General features: G+C 40.9%; 1 long non-coding RNA gene across 2 annotated transcripts in view; it reads left to right on the top strand.

Moving 5' to 3' along the window:
* Positions 1-13264: 13264 nt before the first annotated feature.
* LOC144293382 (uncharacterized) overlaps positions 13265-15972 on the top strand; it is a 324951-nt gene continuing 322243 nt past the window's right edge. Inside the window, exon 1 of one of the 2 annotated variants that reach the window (XR_013360660.1) lies at positions 13265-13420. This is a non-coding gene — a long non-coding RNA (uncharacterized LOC144293382). The remainder of the gene's footprint in view (positions 13421-15972) is intronic. The other variant, XR_013360659.1, reaches the window with a different exon arrangement.

Below are 15972 nucleotides of genomic sequence, written 5' to 3'. Positions count from 1 at the left end.
TAACACTGACTCACAGTGGACTTTTTTCTAGCCAAAGTCCCTAAATCCTTTCCTACATACTAGGGTGAGTTATTTTTTTATCCAACCTATTTTTGGGCAATTAGTCTTTTTGAATATAAGTGGAAGGTCTTACATCCCCCTCATCAACTTTCATCTTGGTATGTATAAACCATAACTTAGAACTTGGCAAAATTATTCTAGATTTTTGTCCCATCATCCAAGATATTTGCTCCTCTTCTTGGCTTTTTTGCCATTCACAAATTTGATGGTTTGACCTTCTGTATCACCACTTGATGCAGGGATAAAAAGCTTACGGTGAGCAGCCAGGAGCCCTGTTGTGCGTTAGCAGGGATCTCCTCCTAGGTAAACATTTCTACTTTTAAAATAGTATTTTGTCCGCATTATTTATTGTTATTAATCTTCACACTAGCATCCCAGATAAAATTTAGTAATCACCTACTGAGAACAAATTATGTGTCAGGCATGGTATTAAGAGCTCTTACAACCATTTGGATTTGTTATTCACTGAATCTCTTAGACAAAAATGTTAGACAGAGCAAAGACATTACTCTCATGCCTGATTCACGGTTTGGTGATTTGTCTAGAAACTGGAAAACATTAAGTTCTAATGTTGGTGATAATGAACTTAATATTTAATACTCAGCGTATATTGAGAGTAAAATGAAATTGATTGGGGGTGACTGGATGGCTCAGTTGGTTGGGTGTCTGCCTTCGACCCAGGTCATGATCCTGAAGTCCTGGGATTGAGTCCCATTAGGCTCCCTGCTCAGGGGAGGAGCCTGCTTCTCCCTCTTCCCCTCCCCCAATTGTGCAGAGGCTCGCGCTCTCTCTCTTTCTCTCTCAAATAAATAAATAAAAGCTTCTAAAAAATTAAAAAAATAAAATGAAATTGACTGGGGGGGGTGCATCTGGGTGGCTCAGTTGGTTAAGCATCTGCCTTCCACTCAGGTCATGATCTCAGGGTCCTGGAATCGAGGCCTGCATAGGGCTCCGTACACAGCAGGGAGCCTGCTTCTCCCTCTTCCTATGTACTGTCACATTCTCTCAAGTAAATAAATAAAAACCTAAAAGAAAGAAAGAAAGAAAGAAATTGATTGGGAATGCCAAAAATAGTGATCTCTCTTTAGACTTAAGCCTTCAGATATCAGGTTCAGCTAGAAAGAAGAGTTAGGATTGAAGATGTTATGAATTGCTAGAAATAAATCCAGAAAGATTGTCTCAAGAAGGAGAGATGTATTAGAGATTTTACATATTTTTCATCTTTGAGAAAAGAATCTTCCTTATGACATGTAAGTTAATTTCCCAACGCAGGCTTTTAAAATATTTTAGAGACAGAAATGCATTATCTACATAAATTGGGGATTGTCTTTAAGCTCTCCCTTGCTACTCAGCTAGTTTCTGATGGAGCCAGAATCAGGCATCAGCTCTTTTCTCGAACAATGAAAGCCCTTATTTCTCCATCTTGCCTAAGAAGCTAATGTGATAGGCCTTTTAAAATGCCTTGTTGAAGTCCCAAGGCAGCACTTTATTTTTCACTTTTTTCTTAGTTAATATGAGGTCATCCAGACATTTCCAGAATCAGCTCAGTCTGCGAGTTCACCATTGTCTCTCTTTATGAAGTATTCCATCTGAGTTAATCGACCACTGTTTATTTAGCCATTCCCTATTGTTGGCTATTTGGGTTCTTTCCAATTGCTAATTATTATAAATGGGCTTTGAGGACTGGTAAGTGCTAGACAGATGGAAGGCTCTATCATTATTCTTTTGTTATCACACTCCCAGGATGCAGGTATTTTTCTGTCTTCCTGACCTTCTTCTTCCTAATGGCATTCTCATAAAAGCACCAAAGATCTGAAAACATATGCTTCTTAAATCATCCAAGGATGCACTCTTCATTTTTTTTTTTCCTCTTTGAGCTCAATAGAGAAGTCCAAAAATTGTAGGCCTGCATCTGTAATTCTTCACGGAGTTGTTAATTAAATATCACATTTTTCCTTCTCATCTTTGCTTTGGTTCACTTTCAAGTAAATTCATTTCAGTTCCCCAACCCATCCATCATTTTTTAAAAAGTAAAAAGTGAAGAAAAATATAAACTCAGTGGGTTAATATTCTGAGTTAAATGCCTAGGAAACCAAAATATGAATAAATACACATTAAACATAAGATTTACTTTCAATGGTATCTCATATGGAATATTGTACAAAAGTTGGAAGAATATTTAAAAAGTGAGTAAAAGGGAACAAAAAAGTTACAATCCCATTTTCTCAGAGCCCCCATGACTAAACTCTTGGTGGATTCCCTTCTAGTTTTCTTTTTCTCTGCAGGATTTCTTTCTTTACATAGTTTTATTTTATAAGTTTTTAACTCTTTAACTCATTTGAAGAGATTTTTAGGCTGTGTGAAAGGTGGAAGGAACACAGGCTGGATTCAGGGTCCTTTAGGTGGAGTCATTTCTTTGGGCCAATCCTGCGCTGATCTCATTTTACCTGAGTGACAGTGGGCAAGTCCTATAAACTCAGGATTCTCAAAATATGGTGGCTCCCTGAGTCAGAATCTCTTGGGAAGTTTGCTACAAATGTATATTACTATATCTCACAACAGTCTTAATGAGTCTGAAACAGAAGTGAGGATGGCTGCCCTTTTTGGGAGATTTTTTTTCTAAATAAAAAAATGGGTGTGGGGTTTTGGCTGGGTTATCCAGGGTAGGAGTTCTTGTCAGAGGGCTCCCTTGGGTGAAGAGTGAACTTTGGGAATCTGGGAATCCTGGGAACTCATTTGCAAGTTTTTGTCCATTGACATGTATATCTTTTGTGGATAGGATGTCTGTAGGTTTAAACTTTTATAGATTTATTAAAGAGCTCCCTACTCAGCAAGATGTCTGAGCCTTCATCGATCTGACATCTCTTCCAGAAATCCCTGTCATGGTCACCTGATGGCTGCATGAAGTACTATGTTGTTCCTGTGAACATCTTCCTTCTTCCACTGGGGCCAGTAAAGCCATGAGACTTTCCTCTTTCATTAGTTATGTGGCCTCAGACCAGTTGCACAGCCCCTTTAAATAATTTCCTTCCTGAAAACGCTTAATAGTAGCAATAATATTTTAACACCTTCTATTTGCCAGGCACTGCTTTTTTTTTTAAGAAAAAAATATTTATTTATTCATGAGACACACACACACACAGAGAAAGAGAGAGAGAGAGAGAGAGAGAGAGAGGCAGAGACACAGGCAGAGGGAGAAGCAGGCAGGGAGCCTGACGTGGGACTTGATCCCAGGTCTCCAGGATCAGGCCCTGGCCTGAAGGTGGCGCTAAACCTCTGAGCCGCCTGAGCTGCCCGCCAGGTACTGCTTTAAGCACTTTTTTTTTTTTTTTTTTTTAAGTGAGGGAGAGGGGAGGGGCAGAGTAAGAGGGCAAAAGAGAAATTTATGCACCTCTGCACTGGGTGCAGACCCCAAAACAAGGCTCCATCTCACAACCTTGAGATCATGACCTGAACATAAATAATTGGATGCTTAACCAGCTGAGCCACCCAACTGCCCCTGCTTTAAACACTTTTGACCAATAACCCAATTTCAGTCCACTGGACAATGCTATCAAAGAAGTGCTGCTATTATCCCTCTTTTAAAAATGATCAAACAGGGCCAGAGAAGTCAACTAACTTGCCCATGATCACACAGCTAATAGATGGTATACTTGTGATTCAAAACCACGTTGGCTGCTTTTAGGGCCTATGCTAATAGCAGCCGTTCCTCCATTTGAGGCCAGAGACCTCGGATAATCCTAAATCCTATGTATACTGTTTTTCCTATATGTACATACATATGATAAAGTTTAATTTATAAATTAGGCACAGTAAGAGAGTCACAATAACCGATAATAAAATAACACAATCACAGTAATATACTACATAGTGTTATAAGAATATGGATTTGCTCTCTTTCTCTGAAAATATCTCACTTGTGCTGTACTCACCCTTCTTCTTGTGATGATGTGGGATGATAAAATGCCTACAGGATGAGATGAAGTGAGGTCAATGACATAGACATGACGTAACATCAGTCTACTACTGACCTTTTCATGATGTGTCAGAAGGATCATCTGCTGCCTGACCACAGGTAACTGAAACTATGGAAAGTGGTGGGGAAACGGGGGGCTACTGTACTATAAGAGTATTAGTACTAATATCATTTTTAATAATACTATCAATAACAAATAATAGTAATTAATACTAACAGAACTCATAATATCACTACTTACAGTACCACCTGCAGCAGAGGCTAATGGAAATGAAAGCGTGGACCAGCTGCATGATCCTGACCACGGGGACTCCTCCATTTCTTCCGGGACCCTCTGGGAATCTCCATTTCTCCATTTGTCTGCTGAGGATGGTAAATGGCACCTGCCTCCCAGGGCTGCTGGGAGGATAAAATGAACTAATGCCTCCAGAGCATCAGCCTGCCACATACTATTACCTGAACAGATTATTTTTTTTTTTATGGCAGTAAAATATATATAACATTAAATGTACCATTGTAACCATTTATAAATGCAAGCTTCAGTGGCATTACATTATTCACATTGTCGTACATTTACTGAATAGATTTTGTTTGTATTTTCTAGACTTGTAGAGTTCTCAGCACAAAACCTGGCAGGTTGCAAGTATTCAGCAGCCTTCAGCGCTTGGCCTTCCCCCACCCAGGCCCCTCCCCGCCCTCAGCCTTGGAAAAGTCTACTGCATTGCAGAGATTTCAGTTAGCATTCTTTGGTGCAGTGTGAAGCAGATTGATGGGATTCTCTAAGTGGCTGGCCCGTGACTTAACTTCTCTCTGCCTCAGTTTCTTCATCTGTAAAATGGAGATTAGAGCAGCACCTGCTAAATAGGGTTGCTGTCGATGCTATCACCTGAGTGAAGCTCTCAGGATGGCTCCAGCCCAGTTAAGCACTCAGTAAATGCTGGAGACAACGTTTATTATTTTTAGGATCACCATTGTTCCTGGGAAGAGTATGCTGGCATGAGCGCAGGGGAACTGGAGGCTGGTGCTGTCTCCAGATGGCTGCTCGTCCTTGCTCCCTCCCCACCACCCCGACACTGGGCGCTCAGGGGCGACAACAGTTGTGTGAGGAGGAGGAGTGAGGCCTTCAGGCGCCCACGGAGCTCTTTGTTCCATAAAAAGCTTCGACTCAGGCTGTCATAGTGGCCTGAGTATTTCTGTGTCTCTTCAGCTTCTATTTTGAGTGCAGAATTGGCGTGGGAATGTTTTCCTTTATTTCAAGCCCTAAGTAGTTGTTGGGTAACAGCTGTTTTTAAAGATAATCTTTGAGGCACTGAGATGCTGCTGAAAAAAACAAATTTCCTGAATTCAAAAAAGTCTTCCCTGTTTTATTCGCCTGATTTTACTGTTCTCCAGGTCTGCACTCATGCTGTTGCTTCTTCTAGAATTCTTTTTTCTACCCTGACTCCTGCTCTTCTGCTCCAGTCAAAACAACCCTTGTTGTCTTGCTGCCACTTCTCTTACGCAGGTTCCTCTGGTTCTCTCAGCCAAAGCATCTCACTCTCTGGGTCTGCTGTTGCACTCAGACTTGACTGTTGGTTAGTTCTAAAGAAGTCTGTCCCTATTTGGACCACCCATTCTGGAAGACTCAAATGCTTGGTCTGATTCATGACCACTTCCTTGCTGTCATTAAGCAGAAAACAATAGTGAATCTTTCCCTTTGTCAACTCAACATCCAGACACTCTACTTGTTTGGGTTGGTGGGGGAAATCCTAAATATGTGGGTGGAAGAGTCCTGCTTCTTGCACAGAAGCCAGGTGAGGGACGAAGAAATCCATATTCCTTGTCCTCTGACTGGGACAACACAGGGAAGACCCTGGCCAGTATTGGCAGTGCTCACTCCTGCCCAAGACTGATTCTGCAGGCTCCCTCACAGCTTTCTAAGCTACCAGAGACTCCAGAAAATTCATTTTCTGTTTAAATTAATTAATCCTGGTTTCTGTTGTTTATTCCTAGCAATTCTTACCAGCATAGTACCACAAACATAAGGAAAACTTCAGGGATGTTTATAAACTTCAGTTTGCTGAAATCCACATAATGATTATCTGTTGTCTATGCCTCCTCCACATTCTGGTACCTTCTGGCACTAGCAACCTGATTCTCCACTTCCAAACCACTCTCTCCATTCTGAGTCTACGTGGTTCAAGTGGAGTAGACTCCAGTGGTGGCTGAGGGGTAGGGTTTGTCTGGCTGAAGCACCACCCTCCGGCTGTCATGATTGGTTCAGGGGTGGGCATGTGGCTTCATCCAGGTCAATGAGATTCAGTCCCAGGACTCCTCTCCCCCCTGCAGCCGGCCCCCCATCACTCAGAAAGAGATGTGCCTTTTTGCTGGGACTGCTAGGGGGGTGGTGGCACAGAAGGCTCGAGTTCCCAGGGACAGCAGGAGAGTGAGTCAGCCTGAGAGCCCCTGGGGGTAAGCCAGTGCAGAGGAAAGCAACACCAGAGATGAAGAGCAAAAAAGTCCTGATGCCACTGCTCGAGGACCTGGATTGAATATTGAGTGCCTGAGTTGCAACGTTAACACCTGACACATCTTAAATACTATCTACCAGCACTGGTGCAAGCATTTTACATGATCTAACCATGTCCTAAGGCTGCCATCACCATATACTATGAACCAGGCAGTTTAAAACAACAGAAATGCACAGCTCTGGAGGCTAAAGATTTCAGATTGAAGGTGTTGTCAACAATTTATATGTTGAACCATTAACCCTCAGTGTGACTGTATTTGGAAATAGGGCTTAGAGGGAAATAATTGTGGTAGTTAAAATCATAGGGTTGGGCCTTGACTTGACAGTTTTAGTGTCTATATTATAAGAAGAGACATCAGAGAGCTCTCTAGCACTCTCTCTGCCATATGAGGACACGGTGAGAAGTTGGCCATCTGCAAGTGGGGAGAGCTCTCACTAGAAACTGACTCTTCTGGACCTTCTAGCCTCCAAATTGTCAGAAAATAAATTTCTGCCATTCTAGCTGCCTAGTCTGTGGTATTTTATTATGACAGCCCAGTCAGACTAATAAGGTCACCTCTGAGAGCTGTAGGAGAGAATCCTTCCTTGCCTCCTACAGGTTCTGGTAGCCCCAGGTGTCCCTTGCCTGGCAGCTGCCACACTTCCGTCTCTGCCTCCATCAGCCCCTGGTGCTCTCCCCTTGTGTCTCCTAGTATCTCTTCTTTCCTATAAGGATAAACGGTCTGCTCTACTCTGGTATGACCTTATCTGGACTGACTACATTTGCAAATATCCTATTTCCAAATGAGATACTGAGGCTTAGTTATTACTTCAGTGTATCTTTTTTTTTTGAGGGGGGGAGGATGCATAATTAAACCCATAACACTTGTGTTGACTTACTCCCCATACCGAATCTATGAAGTAGGCATGATTTTTATCACCATGCCTTTACCCAGATGAGGGAGGTGAGGCCCAGAGAAGTTAAGTAACATGCCCAAAGTCCTACAGTGAGGAAGTATTTGAGCAGAGATCTGAAGTCAGACAAAGTGGTGACAGAGCCTGTACATTTAGCTACTACCATTTAGTTCAGGGACATGATCCAATCAATCCCCTAATTTGCTTAGGTCAGTTTGAGTTGGGTTTCAGTTCTTTGTAATGACTCCTTCTTCCTACCATTGGTCTTACCCTTTCCTGTGTCTGAGCTCTTATGAACAGACAGCTAGGCCTCAGGACTTGACTCAGACCCACCCCTTGGGGTCTACTCCAGCTACTTACCTCTTCCTCTTCCTTCCCCAGCCTTCTCCCCATCAATACTCTGTACATCAGCTGTACAGTTGCTCTCAGCTGGGTTAGAAGGAAGTGAAGGGAGTGAATCGATATAGTGAAGTGTGATTTATAGATTGCAATTTTCCTAGGGGCTTTTAGCTTTTAGATGCAAGTTGTTAACCCGTTGATTATCTGTCTGGAAGTTCTGATCTTAACATAAGGAAAGGGAGGTGTTCAGGCCAAAGGGAGAACTTCAGGGGCTGATGCTGACTTTATTCCTTTAATAATTCCAAACAGATGGCATGTGTGGAAGTTCAGTGTGAAGGTCCTCCTGTGGGGTATAGTTATTGATCTCTTCTGGAGAGTGAGGATCTTAATGTACCTTCAGAGTCTTGTACAGATGAAGATTGTTCCCTTAGTTGATTCAAGATTTTTCAGATAAAATCTCTTCCCCTTGGAATTCCCTTTGTCTTATATCAGTCTTTTAAACTTTTTTTTTAGTCTTTTAAACTTTACTTATAATTCAAACATAATTCAAATACCTTATTCAATAGAGGATAAAATTTTGCTTAACATCTATGATTACAGGGATCAATGTTAAGCAAAAATAATTAGTTGTTTTTCTGTTGAAAATCTCAGCTCCTGGGAACAAGGGTGAGTCTGAATTTTACCCCCTCTTAACTTCTTATTCTTCTTAACTGAAGCTGGTCTGACACACTGGTTAAGGACACACTGAGTCCGAGGGACTTGGAGTGGAATTTCCACTGTGATATTTATTTGTCTGGAGCCTGAGGAAGATGAGCTAACCCAGCTCCTAGTCATAATGTGGACGTGTTTCAGAGTTGCTGTAAGGATTAAATGATATACTTGTTATAAAGCTCTTAGTTCAACACATAATAAGCTTCGAAAATGAAGAAATTATTGAAGAAATCAAGAAATTATTTTCTTATTTTTATCTTTACACCCATGTCTCAACAGAATAGAGTACATTGCATACAGTTTAGTGCCCAGCAAATGTGGAAATTCTACTGGTTTGAATACAAAATTCCCAGGCCAATCAGGACACTAAATTTTTAGATAATTGTGCTCCAAAGGGGAGGGCTATATCAAGTTCAATTTTAATAAATGTGTTTTCATTTCCCAGTGGCCCTATGAACTGATATAAGGCATGGTCTTCTCTGTGGCTATAATACTTCACTTAACATATTAAGAGAGGGAGGAGAAAATGCAAAGAATAATATTCTTTTTTTTTCCTGTATTTTTTTATTGGAGTTCAATCTGCCAACATCAAAGAATAATATTCTTTTTTAAAAAAATAATTAATTTTTATTAAAAAAATTTTTTTATTGGAGTTCAATTTGACAACATATAGCACAACACTCAGGCTCATCCCACCCAGTGCCCCCCTCAGTACCCGTCACTCAGTACCCCACCCCCCGCCCACCTCCCTTTCTACCATCCCTTGTTCGTTTCCCAGAGTTAGGAGTCTCTCATGTTCTGTCTCCCTTTCTGATATTTCCCACTCATTGTTTCTCCTTTCCCCTTTATTCCCTTTAACTGTTTTTTATAAAGAATAATATTCTTGACTCAGCAAAAAGATATGGGGTTTGGTGTGCAAACAGAGGGGTTCACTTTGCATAGGAGCATAAGCATGGGAGGGAATGGTAGGAGTATATGGACAGAGAATCAGGCAGGCAGGTAAGATTTGGTGGAGGAAAATTGTGGAAGTGCTTTTTATTTTTTTCTGTGAAATAACCAGATTCTTTAGCTGTGACTAAAGATGAGGCAGTAATGTTAAAGGTTTGAGGAGAGAAGAGATTAAGATGAAATAGCTGGCTGAGAGAGTGGATGGACTGAGGAATATAGTGTGGTTGCCAGATAGCAAATGGGGCTTTGGGATGGAAAGAGGATAAAGTGAGACCAGCCAACATGGTAGCCTGTTTTTTGTCTGTTAGCTGAATGGGTAACACTGCAAAATGGCCAATGGATTGGATTGAATTAGAGCTACACTTTAACCAAGTGAATATGGCAAAGCAAGAGGGCGACAAGGGAGCCAAAGATGTGTTCCCAGAGGATTGCAATGATGACTGACTATGGAAGTTAAGCTAAGGAAGGAAGGAAATGAGATATGAGAGACAGTACAACGATGGTAGGATAGATAGAATAGTTCACAATTAATATCTATTTTGGTAATTATTCTTTTAATTCTTTTTTTCCTGTATATTTTTTTTATTGGAGTTTGATTTGCCAACATCAAAGAATAATATTCTTGACTCAGCAAAAAGATATGGGGTTTGGTGTGTAAACAGAGGGGTTCACTTTGCATAGGAACATAAGCATGGGATGGATGGTAGGAGTATATGGACAGAGAATCAGGCAGGCAGGTAAGATTTGGTGGAGGAAAATTGTGGAAGTGCTTTTTATTTTTTTCTTTTCTTTTTCTTTTTTAAATTTTATTTTAGAAACAGGGGTACCTGTTTCTAACTATATGCCTATGTACTCCGTAAGACTGTTTAATGAAGACAATTACCATGTCTGTTTTTTTGCTGAACATTGGGCCCTGCGCTTGGATCAGGGATTGACTCACAAAAACACTCAGTAATATTATTTGAATACGTGAATGAACAGTAGCTTCTATTTATCAGTTACTATGTGATAGCCATTTTTTGTTAAGCACTTTGTAAATTTATCCCTCATAATAACTCTATGATGCAGGTATTATTACATCCCCTTTTGCAAATAAAGAAATGAGATTAAAATGGTTAATGGACTTTCCAAATCTCCTCTAGGTGGCTGGAATCCAGATCCATTTGTCTTCAGAGTCTATGACCTTACTACTGATGCCTGATTGCCTGCCATGTGCTTCTACAGTTAAACATACTTTTTTCTCTGGTAAAGAGCTGGCCTCCCTACCTTGAGACTCCAGCTCTCCCATCCCTCCCCTCACAATGGCTCTTCTTCCTCTTCCAGCACCACTAAAGATTTTAATACCAATTCTACAAGGTTGTTGTGAAGATCCCATTAACTTATGGATATGAAATTCCTTTTCAGATTTTTATTTTTTCTATTTTTATTTTTTAAAGATTTTGTTTATTTATTCATGAGAGGCACACAGAGAGAGGCAGACACATAGGCAGAGGGAGAAGCAGGCTCCTCGCAGAGAGCCCAATGCAGGACTCTGTTTTGGACTCTGGGATCACACCCTGAGCCAAAGGCAGACGCTCAACTACTGAGCCACCCAGGCGTCTCCCTTTTCAGATTTTGAATTCTTTATACCAACTAAAGATTGGATTATGATTTGTTTTTTTTTTTCTCACTTTGGGTTGGTTACTCCTTTAATCCCTTCATATCCCATCCTCTCTTACCTTCTTCTCCCTCTGCCGCTTTCCAACATCCCACCATTCTTCAAAGTTTGGAATGTAGGTGTAACTTCTCCATAAAGATCCTTGGCCAGAGAAAGAAAGGCAGTGTTTGGGTTAAATCACGTTGGCCAGAGGGAAAATAATTTGAAGTTAGAGTCGTGTGTTGACTTGGGTATTCCTAGAGTGCACTGTAAACATTCCATCTGATGACGATGATGAGATGTCATCTCATTTTGCAAGAGATGGTCTTTCCCAAGCCCAGAAAATGCAGTAATGTGGGAGGCTGACATTGGCCACTTTCCTGCTCTGAGGCTCAGCACTCCTGGACTTGCCAAGAGAGGGTGCTCTCACCACCTGCACCTTTGATTTTTTTTTGTGTGGTTTAGGGCTGTTCAGTTTTTTCCTAAAGGTTTGATCTGTAGGACTACCTGGTAGGGTTGTGCACTTGTATCCTGCACAAGGGTACCCTGCTGAGGGCATTCGTGGCGCCAAAATCCAGCTTGTGCTCTGCTTGCTGGCCCTATTACTACTGAGTTTGTCCAGGGGAAGGGGTACCTGTTTCTAACTGTATAAGAGGGTCAGGTAGGTTAGTACAGGCCTGATTTACCCCTTTCCTATTGGCCCAGGTGGGCTTGTGCTCCTCTTCACATTTAAACTTGTGTGTCTGTACGTGTGTGTACATGTGTACACTGCTTGTAACACTACTTTTGAGAATTCAGATCAATAACCTGATATCTTATTTTACCAACAGTAAGTGATCTGACCCTTCCAGAATTTCAGGTGGAATATATCATCAGCAAATTTCCCCACATTTTATTTGGTCCTTACTCCCTAATTCCCACTTCTGGCTGCTGATACATCATCACCATTGGGTGTTCATGATCTTGTTTTCTCTCTCTTTAAATTTTATTCATGCTCTTAAATTTTGTCTCTCCGCTCCCATTCAGTATATCTCATGAGATTTTTTTTATTTTTTGTATGTATTTTTGCAAAATGTAGGTTGTCATTTTGTATGAAAGTCATATTACAGAAATTGTATAGTGTTATAAATTTTTTTTTCACTCAGCATGATGTTTCTAAGGTATGACTATTTTTAGTTTTCGACAGCTATGACCCCTCCCCAGTTCACTTTGGTTTTCTTTTTTTACATGACTTATCAAAGTAAGGTACAATTAAAATATTCCCTTCTCTAGGATGACTTCCTTTCTTCTTCCAATGTTAGGTGCCCTCTTCTGGGATCCCATGGTATTTCAATTCTTTTGTTGCTGTAATTATGATTTCATTTTGTAATTTAAAAAATCTAGGGGCACCTGGGTGGCTCAGTCAATTAAGTGTCTGCTTTTGGCTCAGGTCATGGTCGCAGGGTCCTGGGATGGAGCCCCAACTTGGGAATCTCTGCTCAGCGGGGAGTCTGCTTCTCCCTCTGCCTCTGCCCCTCTCCCCTTGCTCTTGCCTGTGCATGTGCTCTCTCTCTCAAATAAATAAATGAAATATAAAAAAATCTATTTATTTGTTTTTGTTGAGATCCTCCATTGAGCAGCCTGACATACACATTTTTGCAGTTCTGGCACCTAACATAGCTTTTGGAACCTTTATTGTCAACAAATGTAGGTGGAATGAATGAATAATAATGATAATCACTAATGTTTATTGAGTATGAACTACATGTCAGATATGGTTTTGGTGTTTCACATCTTTTGAACTCATTTAATTCTCACAACAGCGTTATGAATGAGGGACTATTAATATGGTCGTTATTTTATAGAGAGGAACACCAAGATATGGCATGTTCAAGTAACTTTGAAGTTCATGTAACTTACAAAATTGAAGTGCTCCCCCACAGTTAGTAAATGGTGGAGTTAGGATTCTAACCAAGGAAGTCTGGCTGCAGAGTCCAGGGTCTTAACTGTTGTCTACAGCAGCCTGTAGGCCCAGTAGGGCTTGTGGCCACCACTCCAGTGTGTGTTCCATGCCACAGTGCAGGTTCAGTCTTTGTTATTTCTGTTCATTATTAAGCATCTGTTGGGTGTTGCCATGAGTGCTGTTGTGTCAGTTGTAGGTGGGTATCATTATTATAGATGAGACTGGGACTCCAAAGAATAGAGTACTTTGTGATCTCACAGTTAGTGGCAGAGTCAGGATTTGAACCCTGGTCTGATTAGCTTTCTATGCTCTTCCCATGATATCAGAGAGGGCATCCTGAGTCTGAGTTTCTTGCTACTCCGATTTTTTAGATTTGTGGAAAACTGATGAGCACTTGGTGGAAAGGTAGGGGCTCTTCCATCTTTGATTTGGTCCAAGGAATGTTCTCCTATGATCTGTGACTTTCCCCATGATCTTGCCATTGAGGGATGGGAATCTTGGGAGGCCATCCTAGAATTCTGTCTACTTCACCATCCCCAATCCAGCCCCAATTTTTTCCTGTACAGATGAGAAAACTGAGGCAGAGAGAGGAAGTAACTTGCCCACGAACACGTGATGTCTGGGGGCCCAGCTGAAATTAAGACTCTAGGTCTTCAGCTTCCTACTTCAGTGCCTTTGGAGGTCATTGTTGAACTATTGCTGAAACTCTTTATTCAGTTCTGTACAGTCTCTGTCCTTGAGGCAACAACCTCTGTGTTTTAGTCATTTTCGGTCTCTCCCTTCTCCCCAATTCCCCTCCCTAACAAATAGATACATAAAAACTGTTTTAGGGTTGATTTGACTAAAAAATCCACTGGAATTTGAAAGCTGAAGGGAGCCGTCTAACATCTAATACGAAACCAATGAGGGAGTCAGACACAGAGAGAAGCCTTAGAGGACTTTGATGGAATATTAATAGAGTGCCTGCCAGTGACAATGGTGTCTCTTCTTCCAGAAGCAGTTGTGACCTTTCAGAATTAAGAGTCCCCATGGGGTCCCTTCCTAAGTGCTGGACCCCCTGCTTTTTAGCAACTGAAGCCGCTTACCAGTGATGGTCATGCTGGGGCTTGTGGAAGAACATGATGAATAGGTGAAGTTTGTTAAAAATGTCAGCTAATGACCCCAAATGATCTCTTGGGAGGTGGTTCATATGCTTTCACCCACCAGCTGGTTTAGGGCATTTGAATGGACTTTGTTCTTCTTATAGTCTAGGCTTCTTAATATGAAATGTGTGTTTATCTGAAATGAGATGCCAGCAAACAGAATCCTGTGGGAACCATATGTATAATATATAAAACATATATATGTTAGAGATATAAATGTTAAAATATAAAAGTATTTTATCACAACTTCCCAGGGACTACATTTTTATTGGAAAAAAACCTTTCTGAGATTTGGGTACCTATACAATTTTTTGGAAAGAGTACATTTCATGGAAATGATCAGTTCTGGGTTTAATTCTATAGGCCAGTACATTGCCTGAAAAATAGTAGACTTTTCAAGAATAACAAAGGCCCAGAAGTGATTTGTAGCATGAGGGACAGGTATAGGGGAAGAAGGAAAAGAGTGTTTTTTTTTTTTTTTAAAGTTGGATTCTGAAAGGCATCTTTGATTGGTTATTATAGGAATTTTTCTTATTGTATAACAAATTACCCTAAAACTTAGTGGCTTAAAGTAAAGGATGGTTATTATCCTATTGTTTCTTCAGGTCAAGAATCCAGACATGGCTTAACTGGCTCAGGGTCTTAGAGGTGTTAGCCAGAGCTGTGCTCTTATTTCAAGGCTCTACTGGAGGAAGATCCTCTTCTGAGCTCACTCAGATGGCTGTTGGCAGAGGAGACATCAGTTCTTGAGGGATGTTGACCAGAGACATCAGTTCTTTCCATAGGGCAGCTCTTTCATGTTTCTTCTGAGCCACATGAGACTATGTACCACTGTTGAAGCACAACCTCAAAATTCACAATGTCTCATGCTTGCTTCAGGGAAATGACTTTAGAGAGGATTCAGAGCTCTTATGTCAAAGTGGAATTACAAATGCCTGCACAAAAAATTCTTTAATATGTTTGTTGTCATCTATGTAATATAAGTATTAAAGTCTGAAAGTTGGCTTCTCTAAGTCTGGTTTCCTTAATTATTCTACTGCTAACTGTAGTGAAGGCAGCCAAGTTCATGGATGGTTTCAGAAAGAAACCATGGCCCACTTGATTAAAAGCAAAATACTCTGTATCTTTGGGGTAAATCCCCAACAGTGCAATTGCTGGGTCGTAGGGCAGGTCTATTTTTACCTCTTTGAGGAACCTCCACACAGTTTTCCAGAGTGGCTGCACCAGTTCACATTCCCACCAACAGTAAGTCAATCGGAGAAGGACAAACATTATATGTTCTCATTCATTTGGGGAATATAAGTAATAGTGAAAGGGAATATAAGGGAAGGGAGAAGAAATGTGTGGGAAATATCAGAAAGGGAGACAGAAAATAAAGACTCCTAACTCTGGGAAATGAACTAGGGGTGGTGGAAGGGGAGGAGGGCGAGAGTGGGGGTGAATGGGTGACGGGCACTGAGGGGGGCGCTTGACGGGATGAGCACTGGGTGTTATTCTGTATGTTGGTAAATTGAACACCAATAAAAAATAAATTTATTAAAAAGATAAAAGCAAAATACTCAAATTTCCATTACTCTAATAAATCTGTTGTGTTAAAACACAAGCTCTAGATGACTTCTGTCAAAATGCAAATAACAATCCCATATCAGAAATTCTTTCATTACTCACCAAAGCAGTTAATGTCAGGCTGGTTGATGACAGGAGATGGAACAGAACCCAAAGAGGACAGGACCAGCATATCTATCACAGAGTAAGGGACACATGGGTATCCAGATACCTGAGGGCAGAGAGAGGAGGAAACCAACAGTAGAGGTC

This window comes from Canis aureus, chromosome 21, assembly GCF_053574225.1.
Source record: "Canis aureus isolate CA01 chromosome 21, VMU_Caureus_v.1.0, whole genome shotgun sequence".
In the NCBI taxonomy this organism is placed as follows: Eukaryota; Metazoa; Chordata; class Mammalia; order Carnivora; family Canidae; genus Canis; species Canis aureus.
The sequence above is the reverse complement of the archived record's forward strand: the minus strand, read 5'-3'. Positions and strand labels throughout refer to the sequence as shown.